Below are 17,839 nucleotides of genomic sequence, written 5' to 3' on the forward strand. Positions count from 1 at the left end.
AAAAGTTGTTGGTATGTAGAAAACCCAGTTCAGAATAGTATAGCTGTAAATTGTAGAATTACTTAAAGTGGACCTATACCTTCAAACAAGTGTATCAATGTTATTTGCAGAGTTTTTAGCGGTGCTGGCAATGGTAGGAGCAGTGATATGAATGATGTGTGTACTGAGAAGAGCTTTGAGTGGAGTGGCACAGGCATGGGCAGCGCTGTCTGCTCCTGCCAGTCCTGTGCTCACTGCAGCCCCTATTGAAAAGCACAGAGTTCATATATCGCATATATGGTTTATGGATCTGTATGTACTGCAGTAAAAAGTGCTGTAGGGGCATGTTTTTTCGTAGGAACATATAAATATAAATAATAAAATATAATAAAATAAAATATATTGCAAAAAATATTTTTAGAGCAATCGTAAAGGTTTTAAAGAAAATTGAAGACTTTAAATTTACATGTTACATTTCATTTTATATTTGTGGCATAACACCTTTAACTTGTCCTATGAAACTGGTCTGTCGAAGCTTTAAGAAGAAGTACATGTGTATTACATTACAACTATCACTTGGCAGCTGCTGCTGTATACTATATCTCAGTCAACTACTCTGACTGTAAAAGCCACCTGCACTTAAACCAGGTTATGACCTTCTCGGGGGAGACATCCAAATCTAAACTTAATTGGCAGATGCTTTGCAATTTGAGCAGTTCATTAGTATTCATATATTTTAAAGGCTCCATAATTTAAGTTGCAGAAAAGAATTAGATGTCAAGTGGAATGAACAGGTCAGAAGAGGTAAAACCTGCTCTTTTTGTTTGAGAGAAAACTACATTTAAATGTCCTGCTTTAAACCATGTCAAAGTAATTCAGTCTACATCAATGCATCCAAATACTGTTACTATAAAAATAGTTTTTTTTAAAAGAAAACACATCAGGAGGAGTTAAGTTAGAGAGACATTTGTAAATTTTCACATATTTGCCTTAATGTATACATACTTTTCACCTGTAAAAAACATCTAATTTATTATGCATTTTACACGTTGTTTGACTCTTCTGGCAAGGAGTATAACTTATCGGGAAAGAGATGTACCAATGTGTGACAAAACTCTGATGCAAAATCCTGGCCTGAGGGCCATGACCTGGACATGCATCGAGGCAGATGCTTTATTCTTCAGCTCCTTTTGTCCGTAATATTTTCAGAGGTATCCTGTTAATTACCCAGGACTAACTGTCCTAGGACCACTGTGGACAGACGCCCCATATTTGCAAGTCTTAGAGAGACCACATAGCAAGGCACATTGCCTCTCTGGGGACCACAACCACAATGTGGCATACTGCAGCCTACCAACCTGGACACCATCAAACACAGCACTTAGTTACAGCCCCCCAGACTCTAGCCTCATCAGTAGCTCTGCAGACCCAGTAAAACTTACTCTGTGTCTGCTGACTGTAGTTTGGTCTGGGAGTGGCGGTCAAGTAAAACATTTTCTTCAGCACAAATGACGGAACACATTCTTACGATTTGAACATAACAGAGCTGCCTTCCTCAACCTGAGCGGATCCTCCAGTCTGAGATGAAATCACTGATGGCTACATCCTTGATTTTGAAGGCTTCATAGTGGCCCGTTCCACTTCCTGCAAGACAGACGTCTCTCAGGAGCACTTGTTTAAAGGACCAGCAATGCTGTCTCCTCACAGACCCATATTGTGCTTCTGGCTAGATTATATCAATATGACCTTCTACTCCATTCTTCTGAAGTAGCAGGTGCAGCTCTTATTATCTGCATGTTGCATCTTCACCCGGCCTCTTTTACCCTACCATACATTGTGCTGCACAGTTTGGGTTAAGGCATGACCCCTGGCAATCTGCTCTATTGTCAGAGCACACTATATCATTTAGCTAGACTGCTTGCCTATCTGCTAGCCTGCTACTACAAACGTATTATTAAACTTCTAGCTGGGAAGGAAATATTATTCACAACTACAGTAGGTGACTTTATCAGCTGTTTATTTGAAGTTATCATCTGAATGCCCTTCTCTTCTCATCATTACATTCATTCACAGAGGGTATCCCACTAATTTTGTTAAGGACTTTTGTATGCAGAATACCTTCTCCCTCCTGTATGCATAGATAAGTTATCTTTTCCTCTCAACACCCCATCTGCCACACACTGGGAGCAGATATGTTCCAAAACTCAGTATGAGAGTTTAATTCCTATTTTGGATCCAAATCAATTTTCATAAGTCCACCATATATAGAGATGGCCAAATATGGTAATGACCCAATGAAAGACTGGGGATGCTCAAAAAGAACTCAATTCTCAAAAGCCCACCAGATATAAAGATGGTCAAACATGGTAAAAGCACAACAAAAGACTGGCGATGTGCACAAAGATCTTCACGTGTGCAAGAAGAACTAACCAAATTGTTTAAAAAGATTCTTCCACTTGCTGCCAACAAATCTCAGCTGCCACAAAACCTGGTCTAGTCTGGATACAAAGATAACTCTGACATTAAGCATAGCGTCTTTGAAGACACTCATATTAATAATCACTTGCCATTTTGCTCTCCTTTTTATGAAGAGCTCTCTACAGATTTAGAACTCCTTGCAAGAGGCTTAAAGGATATTAAGCAAAAAATTAAGCAGGTGGTCTTACAAGCCTTGGAGAATGCCCATTCCAGCACCAGTGACAATTTAGAGGCCACTACACAACACTTTTGATCCTGCCAGAGGGATTTCAATAATCTTTTTGACCACCTGGAAAATCAGCAGAACAGAGCATGATGAAATAATCTCAGAATATAGAGGACCCTAGAAGCAATCTCTGTGGAAACCATCTCTAATATGTTTAAACATGTTTTCATGTCTTTTCTGTCTAGTGTATTATACATGATTAGGAATTATGAAGAAATCCTCGTCAAGCTGGACATACAAGAAGTAGAGATACAAGACTGGGTCATGGTCTAAGACCTCCTTCTGGGAACATGTCTCATCCGAAACATACTCAAAACAACAGGCGAAATCCAGAAGGTTTACACTGAAACTCTTTATACCGGAGGTGACATTAACCTATGACTACAATGTATCATGTTCATTATGTCTATTATTCAGTTATCTTATTTCTTTATTCTTTGCATTCCTTTCTACTTTCCCCATGTTTTCTAGTGTTTTCTAGAAAATTCCATATAGCTCAGTGAATAAAGATGGTCAATAGGACCTGCTCATTTATGTTCCATATTTTGTCTGTTTGACATAAAAAACACAGGTTTTTATTCTCATGGCTCTTCATCAAGAGCCTAGAATGGTGTGTAATGGGTTGTCCCATAAAAAAAAATATTCTATAGTTTTCAAATCAGCACCTGGATCTGAATACTTTTGTAATTGCATGTAATTAAACATTTAGTATAGCCACTGGGTTATTCCATGAAATCTATCTGTATAGCACCATCTTCTGTTTGCTCCTTTTCTAACTTCTCTGTCCGCCTCAGTTCCATCCTTGAACTTCTACCAGCTGCAGCATACACAACATGCCTTCTGAGAAAGGGTACTCCCCCAAAGCTGCCAGCTTGAAATAAATCTATCAGATCAATTGGAACAATGATTGGGGAGAGCTCTGTATCCATGTGAGGTACAGGGATACCTGTAGGTTTGTTAGAATGATGTTGCCATGTACGTATACAATAATGAATTTCATTTTTACATTAAACATGAGATAATTCCTTTTAAGTGTTCCGCCTTTTGCTGAATTACACCTTATGTTTTACCCCCCTTACAGGTTCCATTTGTGTGCATGTGACCACAATGCTTCGCTCAGGGTATAATAAAATAACCGCGGTGGAAGTTAAGATTGTATCTTTTAATGTCAGCGGCTTGAAAATTCCACAGTTGTGAAGCCACATTCTCTACCAGTTTAAAAGGAACAAAACAGCAATCACCCTCTTGCAAAATACACATTTTAGGAATGTAAAAATTCCTATGTTTTTATTAGCCTCCAGGGGAGTTGCAATACCCATCAGTAAACATGTTCCATTTAGACCTCTTAAAGAATAGAGGGACCCAGCTAGTTCATTCATTTTTATTGAAGGAACGATAGGTAATTCTTTGCTCACAATAGCAAACGTGTATTCTCTAAATCTAAATCAAGCTTTGTGGATATTTCAAACCCTAAAGAAGCTACAGTATCTTTGTTAATGATTCTTGGGGGAGATCTGAATATAGCATTGGAACCCCTTCTTCATTCATCTGACATTCTTAATACAGACCTACAGTATAGCTAGAATCAATTGGGCTCTCAAAAATCAATTTCTAAAAGATACGTGAAGACTGATGAACCCAACTATTAGAGACTACACATACTTCTTGAGTTCACACCAAACTTATCACAGACTTGACTGCCACTTTGGTACCCAAAGGATTGCATCACAGGTGACTGACACGGACATAGGAAACATTCTACTGTCTAATCATGCCCTGGCCTCTTCATAACTTCGGTAGATCCTCCGCCAGTTCTAAATGTAAGAGAGCTTCCAAGCTGTTTTACATTTAGACATTTTTCTATGCCTAACCATTGCACCACAATCTGCATCTGAAATACGCCTAATTTAGGCGTATTTCAGATTGATAAAGGACCCCCTTTGTCTTCTCAGATATGTTTGTCTTCCCAGATGTCTTAGAATCTCTGCATAAAAAATCTAAAGCACTTGTAACACAAAATAAACTCAGTGAGCTGTGAAATAAGGTCAAAGTCATTTTAGACATTCAATCAGCTAAAATATGCATATTTTCCAAATTCAAATATTATACAAATGGTGACAAGGGTAATAAAATTATGTCTGCAATTATTAAAAAACAGATAGAAAAAGTCTTTATTAACAAGATCACTACTCCACATGAGACTTCATTATCAGACTCTACTAAAATTGCTGAAGCTTTTCATACATTTTATTCAAAGTTTTTTTGTTTTTTTACTAAGAACCCTTAGAACCCGATTAATCTACAAACTGTCATATATTATTTTTTTTACTTCATCCAATCTCACTTAAATCAGAAGAAGATAATGTATTATACACTTCTCCTTTAAACTCAATCTCATCTGGGGGGTGTGGATAACTGCCGGCATGTCTAGACATGCTTGAGAGCAGCTCTGGCTCCCATTTCACATCCTTCACCATTCTGACACCCATCCTTCAGTTACCATAGCGTGGTCAGTGCACAAGAGAAGGAGGTAGCCTCGGAGCCAAGTCATGAGTCCCAACAAGGCCCAGGCAGCGGCAGAAAAGCTGAAAAAGTATGCCAGGCAGGAGACCCAACATGGCGCCACCTTCTCTGCTACACCACACTCCTCCGTTACACGTAGGCAACATACAGCGTGACAGATTGCAGCAGAGGTGTCCGAAGAACCTGAATTTACTTTAAAAACAGCTTATAATCAGCTAATGGTAGCCATTACCATGCTCACGGGCAAGATTGAGGAGGTGAGAGTGGACTTGGGCCTACTACGCCATGATGTGTAACAACTGAGAGACAGAGTCCACCACACAGGGGATCCAATATCAGCCCTAGAAGACCTTACCCACCCTCTGTCACAAAGAGTGCAGACCATGGAGAGATCAGTGGACTTCTGGAGGCAAAAATGTGATGATTTAGAAAACCCGGCTCGCAGGTATAACGTCAGAATCCTGGGTATGCCTGAGAGGGCCGAAGGCCCGGACTCGGCAAATTTTCTAGAGAACTGGTTCAAATCTATATTTTTGGGGCCACCTTCTTTACGGCTTATGCAGTGGAAAGGGTCCATAGAGTCCCTGTCTGACCTCCACCCCCGGGAGCCTCTCCCAGACAGCTACTAGCCTGTTTGCTGAATTTGAAAAATCGAGACCTCATCCTAAGTCTGGCTGGGAATACGCCCAACGTATCGTTTGAAAATGTGACTATATCACTTTTTCCCGTCTTCTCTTCAGAGCTCCAGAAGAAGCATGCCTCCTTTGTGTCTGTAAAGAGGCTCCTACGGGAGCTCAGCTTACCATATTCCAAGGCATATCCTGCTCGCTTGCGCATAGTGGATGGTGGGAAAGTGCTTTTCTTCACGGATCATTAGGAGGCGTAGGAGTGAGCATCCAGACCTCAAAGAAACCCTCCACCACCATGAGTGTTACTAGGGTGCCGTGAGTCTCTACCTTTTTCCCACGCAGGCTTCTCCTCTTGTACTGACCTGCTGCTCTCCTCAGCCTGTATCTTGGACTATAGTAATCATATTCTCTTTTAGTCATACCTAGTGATTATATGTTTAGCTGTAGGACATTCATGCTGGGTACTTTTTGACGAGGCAAGAGCTGTTTATTATCGACCACCGCAATGGCTAATGTTAAATACACTGTGATTCTGTTCTGGGAAACCGATCTGATATCTGCATAGATATTCCACCTTAATTTACTATGCAGGTCCCCTACCTTACAGCCAAAGACAAGGTTTATATATGTATAACACAGTTTATATGTTTTTTGTGTACTATGTTTTTTGTTCTTGCTTTTTCTTATTTTGACTGCATGGCACAATTATGTACAGGGCAACACATGTCTAATATCTTAACTGGGAGGGTGGAGAGTAAAGATGTCTCGGCCTTTCTCTATGAGTACCGCAAATCCTATAACTATTGCATAGTCTTTCCTATGGCCACCCTGAATGTAATATCTTGGAATGTGAGGGGGTAAGTGGTGCCAGGAAAAGGATAGCAGTCTTGTCTCATGTTAACAAGTATAATCCTCATATCCTTGGTCTGTAAGAGACCCATCTAACCCCAAAGACAGTGGGGAGACTTAAGAAACCATAGGTACAATGGTCGGAACTAGTGATGAGCGGCAGCGGTCATATTCGAATTCGCGATTTTTCGAGAATATTTTGTAGAATATTCGTAGAATATTTGCAAATTCTAATATTCGTAATCTGAATTTTCATAATGAGAATTTTCGTGATGCAAATTTTTGCAATGAGAATCAATGAGATCGTGAAAACTCAGATCCGCTGGTATATTCTAACCCTCAGGTGTTCCCATGGTGACAGGGACGCTTGTCGGGGAGGAGTATGCCAAAGTGGAACAACTGTACAGATAAAAAATAAAATAAAATGAATATTCTAGAAAACTAATATATTCGTTTTTTAGAATATTTGTAATATTCAAAAACAAGAATATATAGCAATATAGCGAATATTCGAAAAAAAACGAATATAGAGCAATTTAGCTAATATAGTGCTATAATCTTCTTTGTCTAATAGTTGCAATTTTTTTCTCATCTGAAGTACAGATTGGAAAAAAATTACAACTTTAAAAAAAACAAACATTATAGCACTATATTTGCTAAATTGTTCTACATTAGTTTTTTTCGAATATTCGCTATATTGCTATATATTCTTGTTTTAGAATATTACGAATATTAAAAAAAAACAAATATATAGCACTATATCGAATATATTCGTTTTTTAGAATAGTCATCTTTTTTTCCATCTGAAGTCATGATTCCTCCCTACTTAAGTTACTGGTTAGATTCCAAGAATTTTATCAAGACTTATATACTGTAGCTCAGTGATACAATATACCCACTCTGATTTGATTAGCTATTTGCAAGATGTTAAGTACCCTAAATTGCAGGAACAAGATATCGAGCTTCTGGAAGCAGAGATTACTCTGGAGAAAGTAAAAGACACTATTGAAAAGGTCACCTGGCAGTGATGGCATTCTACTAGAGGTGTACTCCAAGTATATTGATATCCTTGGAATGTAATTGCACAAAATGTATGTGGCTGCATAACGGCAGGGATGCCTTGCGGAGTCGTTGTATGATGCCTCAATTGCAGTGTTGCTGAAACCTGATAAGAGCCCACTGGAATGTGGCTCCTATAGTCCAATTTCATTATTAAATATAGATATAAAATTAATTAATATTAAATATAAAATACTTACCAAGATACTAGCCAATAGATTGAATAAAGAAATTACTAATATCATACATGAGGATCAATCCTGCTTTATATCCCGGGACGATCGACATCCAGTAATATCAGAAGGGCACAGGAATTTGCTCAGGTGAGGGTGGGAGAAAAAGGGCAATAGGGCCTTGGCTTCTCTAGATACAGCTAAGGCATTCGACTCCATGGAGTGGCCACATGTCTTGGAGGTGCTAAAATGTTTCAGGTTTGACCCGACTTTTATTTGTTGGATCTCGGACCCCAAGGCATGCATCCTAGTTAATGGCTCATACTCAGCGCTGTTTACTCTTAACAGAGGCACCAGGCAGGGATGTCACCTTTCACCTCTGTTGTTTGCAGTAGCCATAGAACCCCTTGCGCTTAGAATACGCCAGGACACAGTTTAAAAGAATATCCTTAGGAGAGTGGGAAGATAAGATCGGCTTATACGCTGATGACTTGATATTTTTCATGGATAGTGTGGAGACCTCTTTACCACAGGCGATAGATCTAGTTGATCAATTTGGGCACTTCTTGGGACTCCGCATAAACTGGTTCAAATCAGCCCTCATGCCGCTATGGAAAACCACCTGGCCATCGGTATTTTACAATCTCCTGGTAGTAGATTATTTTAAATACCTAGGTATAATCATCACTAAAGACCCGCTTCTATCCTTCTCTAAGAATATAGCCCTCATTGAAACCTACAGTACTTTACTGACTAGTTTTGATCTTGGAAAACTTTTCCCCTATCTATAATGGGCAGACTTAATCTAATCAAAATGATTTTTCTCCCTAAGAATCTATACTTACTGGATCATGCTTGTACGCCCATCCTTTGCAGTTTTTGTCGACTGATTGCACTCACTGATGCGCGCAGACAAATGCTGAATTCTGGCATATGATCTGGGACTGTAATTGCATCAAGTCATAGTGGCAGGAGGTCATTACTATGTTATCTAATGTGATTTCTAGTCTGGTTCCCCATGATCCTAAAGCATGTTTGCTGGGAATTCTGGAGGAGGAGATATGACCCTACCATATGAGGATATATTTAACAGACATTGTTCCTGGCAAGGCATGCAATCACAATTAGATGGATGGCAGACTGTCCACCCACTGTAAATCACTGGAGATCTCTGGTTAACCAAATTATCACCTTTGAAAATGTAGTGTTCAAAAACTGGAAGTTCTGGAAGGTGTGGGGAGCATGGTGCGCATCACCTCTGACAGTTTTCAAATCCAGACATAAGCATTCTTTCATACTGAATCTACAATAATGTATAACACCATGTATGCACAATTGTTGCTGCACTTGATCAAGACTTTATTCACTGTAAAAGACATGTAAGCATCTGTAATCTCTAACGTATGTAACATTGCTATACCTTACTTGTTTATCCTTCAATAAAGCAAGTAAAAAAAAAAAATCTCTCTCATCTGGGAAAATCCCTGGTCTGGACTGCCTCACAAGAAAATATTACAAAAAATATAAATTGCTATTACTCCCAAATTTCACATCCTTTCGTAACCCTCTCTTAGGCCTGGGCTAAACTACGACTTTTTGTTGCGTGAATGATGAGTTGAATGCAATCTTATGGACCGCAGCAATTCAATAGTTAAAATCAATTAGTCGCACAACAAAAAGTTGCAGAGTAGCCCAGCCGTAGATAAGGAGTAGCTTCCTCCTCCCTATCTAAGGAAGGACTCTGCTCCATGCATTAATGTTAGATAAATCTAAATACAGACCTCAAGTGGTCAGCTAAGGCACTGGCAGAGAAACTGGGTCTTCTTTCCCCAAATAATCTGTAATGAACAAACTGATTTTGTGAAAGGCACTTAAGGCAAAGGCAGCTGTTCAAGAGTAGTAAGATTGATTGAATATATCAAAGCACACAAGATACCCTTGGTACTTCTCGGCACAGATGTCAAGAAAGTTTTTGATAGAGTCAGCTGGCCATATATGATAGATGCACTACAAATATTTGTAATTCTACTCTATCCTTCTACTACCATAAAATGGCAAAGATAAGAGTTAATGGAATCTTTTATAACAGTTTTGAAAATAAAAATGGGACCCTCCAAGGATGCCATCTCTCCCTCTACCTTTATTATGTTTATAGAGACGTTGTTCCAGAAGACAAGGCAAGATACCAATATCCATCGCCATGTAGGACCTCATACTCACATCACTGCAGCAATTGTGGCCAATTTATTGATCCTGAACACAAATTTACTTCAGTCTATTCCGCACATCATTCGATTATTCAATACTTTTAGGACGTCAATATAAACAAACATCAATATAAAGGGCTGTGCTGGGAGGTTGGCCGAGCCGAACTGGACTAGCACAGGCTGCTGGACCTGTCAGTATGGCTGGAAACCTAGGCAATCAGATTTCTGACTCTGACTTATGTCCAATCCCAGAGCTAGTCAGAGGATTTAAGACAGTTGGTTACTAATCAGCCTTGCTATTGTTATTGCATTTGTATAACCACCTCAGCCCCCCTAGCTTAAACACCCTGAAAGACCAGGCCACTTTTTACACTTCTGACCTACACTACTTTCACCGTTTATTGCTCGGTCATGCAACTTACCACCCAAATGAATTTTACCTCCTTTTCTTCTCACTAATAGAGCTTTCATTTGGTGGTATTTCATTGCTGCTGACATTTTTACTTTTTTTGTTATTAATCGAAATTTAACGTTTTTTTTGCAAAAAAATGACATTTTTCACTTTCAGTTGTAAAATTTTGCAAAAAAAACGACATCCATATATAAATTTTGCTCTAAATTTATTGTTATACATGTCTTTGATAAAAAAAAATGTTTGGGTAAAAAAAAATGGTTTGGGTAAAAGTTATAGCGTTTACAAACTATGGTACAAAAATGTGAATTTCCGCTTTTTGAAGCAGCTCTGACTTTCTGAGCACCTGTCATGTTTCCTGAGGTTCTACAATGGCCAGAAAGTACAAACACCCCACAAATGACCCCATTTCGGAAAGTAGACACCCTAAGGTATTCCCTGATGGGCATAGTGAGTTCATAGAACTTTTTATTTTTTGTCACAAGTTAGCGGAAAATGATGATTTTTTTTCTTACAAAGTCTCATATTCCACTAACTTGTGACAAACAATAAAAAGTTCTATGAACTCACTATGCCCATCAGTGAATACCTTTGGGTGTCTTCTTTCCAAAATGGGGTCACTTGTGGGGTAGTTATACTGCCCTGGCATTCTAGGGGCCCAAATGGGTGGTAAGGAGTTTGAAATCAAATTCTGTAAAAAATGGCCAGTAAAATCCGAAAGGTGCTCTTTGGAATGTGGGCCCCTTTGCCCACCTAGGCTGCAAAAAAGTGTCACACATGTGGTATCTCCGTATTCAGGAGAAGTTGGGGAATGTGTTTTGGGGTGTCATTTTACATATACCCATGCTGGGTGAGATAAATATCTTGGTCAAATGCCAACTTTGTATAAAAAAATGGGAAAAGTTGTCTTTTGCCAAGATATTTCTCTCACCCAGCATGGGTATATGTAAAATGACAAACCAAAACACATTCCTCAACTTCTCCTGAATACGGAGATACCAGATGTGTGACACTTTTTTGCAGCCTAGATGCGCAAAGGGGCCCACATTCCTTTTATGAGGGCATTTTTAGACATTTGGATCCCAGACTTCTTCTCACGCTTTAGGGCCCCTAAAATGCCAGGGCAGTATAAATACCCCACATGTGACCCCATTTTGGAAATAAGACACCCCAAGGTATTCAATGAGGGGCATGGCGAGTTCATAGAATTTTTTTTTTTTTGCACAAGTTAGCGGAAATTGATTTTATTTATTTTTTTCTCACATAGTCTCCCTTTCCGCTAACTTGGGACAAAAATTTCAATCTTTCATGGACTCAATATGCCCCTCACGGAATACCTGGGGGTGTCTTCTTTCCGAAATGGGGTCACATGTGGGGTATTTATACTGCCCTGGCATTCTAGGGGCCCTAAAGCGTGAGAAGAAGTCTGGAATATAAATGTCAAAATTTTTTTACACATTTGGATTCCGTGAGGGGTATGGTGAGTTCATGTGAGATTTAATTTTTTGACACAAGTTAGTGGAATATGAGACTTCGTAAGAAAAAATATATAATTTCCGCTAACTTGGGCCAAAAAAATGTCTGAATGGAGCCTTACAGAGGGGTGATTAATGACAGGGGGGTGATCAATGACAGGGGGGTGATCAGGGAGTCTATATGGGGTGATCACCCCCCTGTCATTGATCACCCCCCTATAAGGCTCCATTCAGATGTCCATATGTGTTTTGCGGATCCGATCCATGTATCCGTGGATCCGTAAAAATCATACGGACATCTGAATGCAGCCTGACAGGGGGGGTGATCAATGACAGGGGGAGTGATTAATGACAGGGGGGGTGATCAGGGAGTCTATATGGGGTGATCACGCCCCTGTAAGGCTCCATTCAGACGTCCGTATGCGTTTTGCGGATCCGATCCATCTATCAGTGGATCCGTAAAAATCATGCGGACATCTGAATGGAGCTTTACAGGGGGGTGATCAATGACAGGGGGGTAATCAATGACAGGGGGGTGATCAGGGAGTCTATATGGGGTGATCACCACAGTCATTGATCACGCCCCTGTAAGGCTCCATTCAGACGTCCGTATGCGTTTTGCGGATCCGATCCATCTATCAGTGGATCCGTAAAAATCATGCGGACATCTGAATGGAGCTTTACAGGGGGGTGATCAATGACAGGGGGGTAATCAATGACAGGGGGGTGATCAGGGAGTCTATATGGGGTGATCAGGGGTGATCAAGGGTGATCAAGGGTGAATAAGGGGTTAATAAGTGACATGGGGGGGTGTAGTGTAGTGGTGCTTGGTGCAACATATTACTGAGCTACCTGTGTCCTCTGGGGGTCGATCCAAACAAAGGGGACCACCAGAGGACCAGGTAGCAGGTATATTAGACTCTGTTATCAAAACAGCGTCTAATATACCTGTTAGGGTTTAAAAAAATCACATCTCCAGCCTGCCAGCGAAGGATCGCCGCTGGGAGGCTGGAGATCCACTCTCTTACCTTCCGATCCTGTGAACGCGCGCGCCTGTGTGCGCGCGTTCACAGGAAATCCCGGCTCACGCGAGATGACGCGTATATGCGTGACTCTGCGCAGGGCTGCCGCCTCCGGAACGCGAATCTGCGTTAGACGGTCCGGAGGCGGATAAAGGAGTCTATACTGGGTCACTTCATTCTGACATTTTTGATGACCGACTCTGGATTGTTACCAGTTTGCCTGCACCAGTGTTCTGTTATCACTCCGCAGATGTATCCAGGGTACCTAGCAACCAAGTCCATCCTGCCTTGCAGTGGCCCCTGATGAACACCTAGGAATAGCTTTAATTTCATACTACCTGGACTGGTCTGGAACGTTGGTAGTAACTTTGGAGTCCACTAGCTGTGATCTGGACAGTGTCTCCCTTACAATCAACTTCACAAAGTCTGAAGCATTTAATAACTTAATATCTTGCTGTTGAATCAAACATCACACAGTATAAAACAAAATGATCCATTTGTCTAGTCGGAAGTTAAACCTTCCCCGGGATGCTGCAAAATTATACAGTCTGAATTATGTACCCCTTCTGGTATATCTTATATGTCATGGATGGGCTGTAAAAACATACTGAAAACTTGTATCATACTAAAACTTCTATGTCTCATTCAATCTCTACCCATTTGGCTTCCTAAGTCCTTCTTCCAAAAAGTCAGTAGCTTATTTTCCCTTGTTTTTTTGGGGACAAAAACACCCAGGACTATCACACCAGGTTTTAAGTTGTAAAACTAGCTTTGGAGGCTTTGGCCTCTCAGACATTTATTTCTACTATAGGGCTAATCATATGTCGGTGAGTTTCCTTAGTTAAAAATCCTAACACTAATCTATTCTTTACATGACTCTAGAGAACCACCTACTGGCCCAAGTGGAGAGGCCAGGCTTACTTACACATACTCCATTGACAAAATACTCAAACTCTCTTATGACAGCCATTACCTCGGTATGGAGTGGACTCAATAAAGACCACTCCTTATTTTCCACACCTTCTCCCTTTCTTCGATTGAGACTTCTGCCCTAATAGATTGATTCAGAGATTTGGTCTATCTCCCCCTTTTGGAGATTATTAATGAATATCTCCATTTCCACATTTCATCAACAAGATGACTGACTCCACATGCCAAAAATACATTACAAATAGACACACCTTTTCATCAGCCACATTGCTGGAATTTCTTTGTTAAATATGCTTTCAGTTATGTAAGACCATATACTCTCACTGCATACTCCTCCCAAACCAAACTTCATTGTAACATGGTAGGAAGAAAGGCAAGTCACATTCACAGAACCTAAACTGAGCTTTTTGCTGCCTGGATCATATGGCTTTTCTAAAATGTGACAGAATTCAGGAGAATTCATTAATAATAGATGGTGCAGTGCCTTTTTCCACTCCATAGACCCGAAAATACCGGTGGTTTGCTGGAGATTTCATGAAGAAGTAGGCACTCTCTCTCTAATATCTTGTAACACTGCCAGTTAATCACAGGCTATTGTAAAGCTGTAGAACCTAATATAAATAAAATATGTTCTCCTCCATTCTGTTAGACCCAGGTCTTATACTTTTGTGAAAACCCAACTCCAAACTCAAACCCTGTAAACATAGCCTTCCTACCTTCCTGCTGACTGGAAACTGGAAGGACCCCAAAAATTCACTTGCACCACTCCAAAACTTTGCTAATTGATTGACTTACATCAGACCCATCCTAGGTTTTCCCTGACAGATACACACACATTTACTGGTTTACAGATCTTTAGAAGACCAAACTACAATGGCATACTTAAAGGGAATCTGTTAGCAGATTTGTACCTATGAAACTGGTTGACCTGTTACATGTGCACTTGGCAGTTGAAGGCATCTGTGTTGGTCCCATGGTCATATGCCCTCATTGCCCAGAAAAATTATGTCTTAATATATGCAAATGAGCCTCTAGGAGCATAGGAGGCATTGCCATTACTCCAACAGTCTCAGCTTTCTCTGCAACTGCTGCACCTTGTGCTTTTACACTGCCTAGCACAGTGCAGGAGGCATGGCAGTTGCAGAGAGAGCTGAGCCTCTAGGAGTAACGGCAACACTCATGTTGCTTCTAGAGGTTCATTTGCATATTTTAATACTTAATTTTTCTCAGCAATGTGGTCACATATGATCATGGGACCAACACAGATACCTTCAGCTGCCAAAGACAAATGCAACAGGTCAGCCATAGTTACAAATCTACTGAAAGATGCCCTTTAACTATGAACAATTGTTTCTTCACAAAAAATTGTGCCTATAACGTATTAAAGGATTTATTTAGTTACACTATAATTTAAACACTGCTCATCACTTTTCAAAACTGGAGAAAGGGATGGGTCTCAGCGGGTGGGGAAGGGGGAATCTATGGCAGACAGATTTGTCATAAATTACTCCAGAAATTGGCATAAATTCTACTTCAAATGTAGGTCAGCTCATAGCTGGCACATATTTAGTAGTTTTCATTAATTGCTTTAATTGCTTCTAAGAAAGAGTTAATATTTTTTCTTACAAATTTCACTTGAATACACAAGAAGAATGCTCAGAGCAAAGTTGAAGGTGTACAAAATTACAGTATGGAGTCTAGACCCATAGATTTCTAGACAGATCCATAATATACAGCAGCTTGAGCATACCACCCAACCATTCTAATGACAAATGTCAGTATCATAGGAAGGAAAAGAGAAGTAACTGACTTCCTGTCTTGTGTCCGTTGGAGAGGCAGCGTGTTGGTCACATGACACAGCTGAGGATCAGAAAGGAGGTTATATCTGACAAATATAGTCACCGGTAAGAAGATTCACTGCAATTTATATAGTGTACTTTTCTAACAGGTCAAATAATCAAAATTTCTATGGGAGAGCTTCTTGCGATTGGAATGTATTCAGATCCTCTCACTGTTTTTCACATTTTATTAGATTGCTGCCTTGTGGTAAAAATAAATAAATAAATAAGAAAAGGTTTTCCTCCATCAATCTGCACTCAATACCAATAATGAGAATGGTAAAAGAGTATTTTATAAATGTTTGCAAATTTATTAAAAAGGAAAAACATACGTATTTATACCCTTTGCTATGAAGCTTGAGATTGAGCTCTGGTGCCTTCCATTTCTCTTGATCATAATTGAGATGTTTATGTATCTTGATTGGAGTCCACCTATGGTAAACTCCGTTGATCAGACATAATTTAAAACGACACACCTCTGTCTATAAAAGATTTTGCAGGGGACAATGCACATATGACAAAGCATATAAGAGCAAAAAACAAGCCATGATGAGAAAATAACTGCCTGTACAGATCAGATACATGATTGTGTGGAGGTACAGATCTGGAGAAAGGTGCAAAAAAAAAGTTCTGAAAGTCCACAAGATCAAAGTGGCCTCCATAATTCTTAAATGGAAGATGTTTGGACCAACCAGGACTCTTCATGGAGCTACCCAAGAAAACAAATTGGTGGGAAAGGGCCTTGTTACGAGAGGTAACCAACCAAAGGTCACTCTGGCTGAACTCCAAAGATCCTGAGTGCAAATGGGAGAAACTTACAAAAGGTCAGCCATATCTGTAGCTTTCCACCAATCTGCATTTTATGGCAGATTGGTGGAATCCACAGTAAAAACATGCATGGGAATTTGCAAAAAAGCACATAAAGGACTCTCCGACTGTGAGAAACAAGATTTCATTACTTGATTAAACCATGATTGAACTTTTGCCCACAATTGTAAGCGTCATGTTCGGAGTAAATTGGGTACTGCCCAATACCAGCCCTACAGTGAAGCATGGTGGTGACAGGATCAAGCAGTGTTGGTGTCACGGCTGTATGTGAGCAACAATAGTAATACACTGTACAGAGCTACTGACTGGACCCAGAACTAGGGAGGATAAAGGGTGACCCCTGTCCGACCCTCAACGCTCTCCCTATTCTGCTAAAGCACATGCCCGGATCCAAATGGCGGAACGAGGCATGCCCACGTGCCTAAGACTAATGACCACTGTAACCCCTACAATAGTGGAAGGGGCACGGCCACCAGTGCCCTACTCAGTATATGGAGGGAACCGTGGCCACCTCAGATCCAGTCAGAGAATAAACAGGAACACAACAATGTCTGCACACTTAGCTGAAGGTGTTGCAGCCGCAGAGAAGACGGATCCAAGGACAGGCTGGCAATATCCGAAGTGCTAGCTGCAGCAGAACACAGGTCCAGTGAACTGATAGCTACAAGTGAAGAAACTAAAGCAAGAGCTACAACTGAAGTGAGAACTATAATCCACATCCTATCATAGGAGGAGGGGTGATATAAAGGGAGGGAAATCAAACACATGAAGAACAGCTGTGGTTAAAGAAACCAAAAGTAAACAGAGTAGTGAGAACTCCTCCCAGCTCTAGTAGTGACATCATCACAGGGGTGGAGAAACAGAGCTGTGAGAACGTCCCAAAGCTCTGGTAGTGACAGTACCCCCCCTCTACGGGTGGACTCCGGACACCCAGGACCCACCTTCTCAGGATGAGCCCTATGAAATGCCCTGATAAGGCGAGTGGCTTTAATGTCCGACACCGGAACCCACATCCTCTCCTCAGGACCATAACCCTTCCAATGAACGAGGTACTGAAGAGAACCGCGGACAATGCGAGAGTCCACAATTCTGGAAACCTCAAACTCCAGATTGCCATCAACCAAAATCGGAGGAGGAGGCAAAGAGGAGGGTACCGTGGGCTGGACATATGGTTTTAAGAGAGATCTGTGAAATACATTATGTATCTTCCA

General features: G+C 40.5%; 1 protein-coding gene across 1 annotated transcript in view; it reads right to left on the reverse strand.

Annotated features, from left to right (window-relative positions):
- The window catches only part of AGBL1 (AGBL carboxypeptidase 1), a 1,172,656-nt gene that overhangs the window by 74,888 nt on the left and 1,079,929 nt on the right, over nt 1-17,839 (reverse strand). The window lies entirely within an intron of this gene.

This window comes from Bufo bufo, chromosome 1 (assembly GCF_905171765.1).
Source record: "Bufo bufo chromosome 1, aBufBuf1.1, whole genome shotgun sequence".
In the NCBI taxonomy this organism is placed as follows: domain Eukaryota; kingdom Metazoa; phylum Chordata; class Amphibia; order Anura; family Bufonidae; genus Bufo; species Bufo bufo.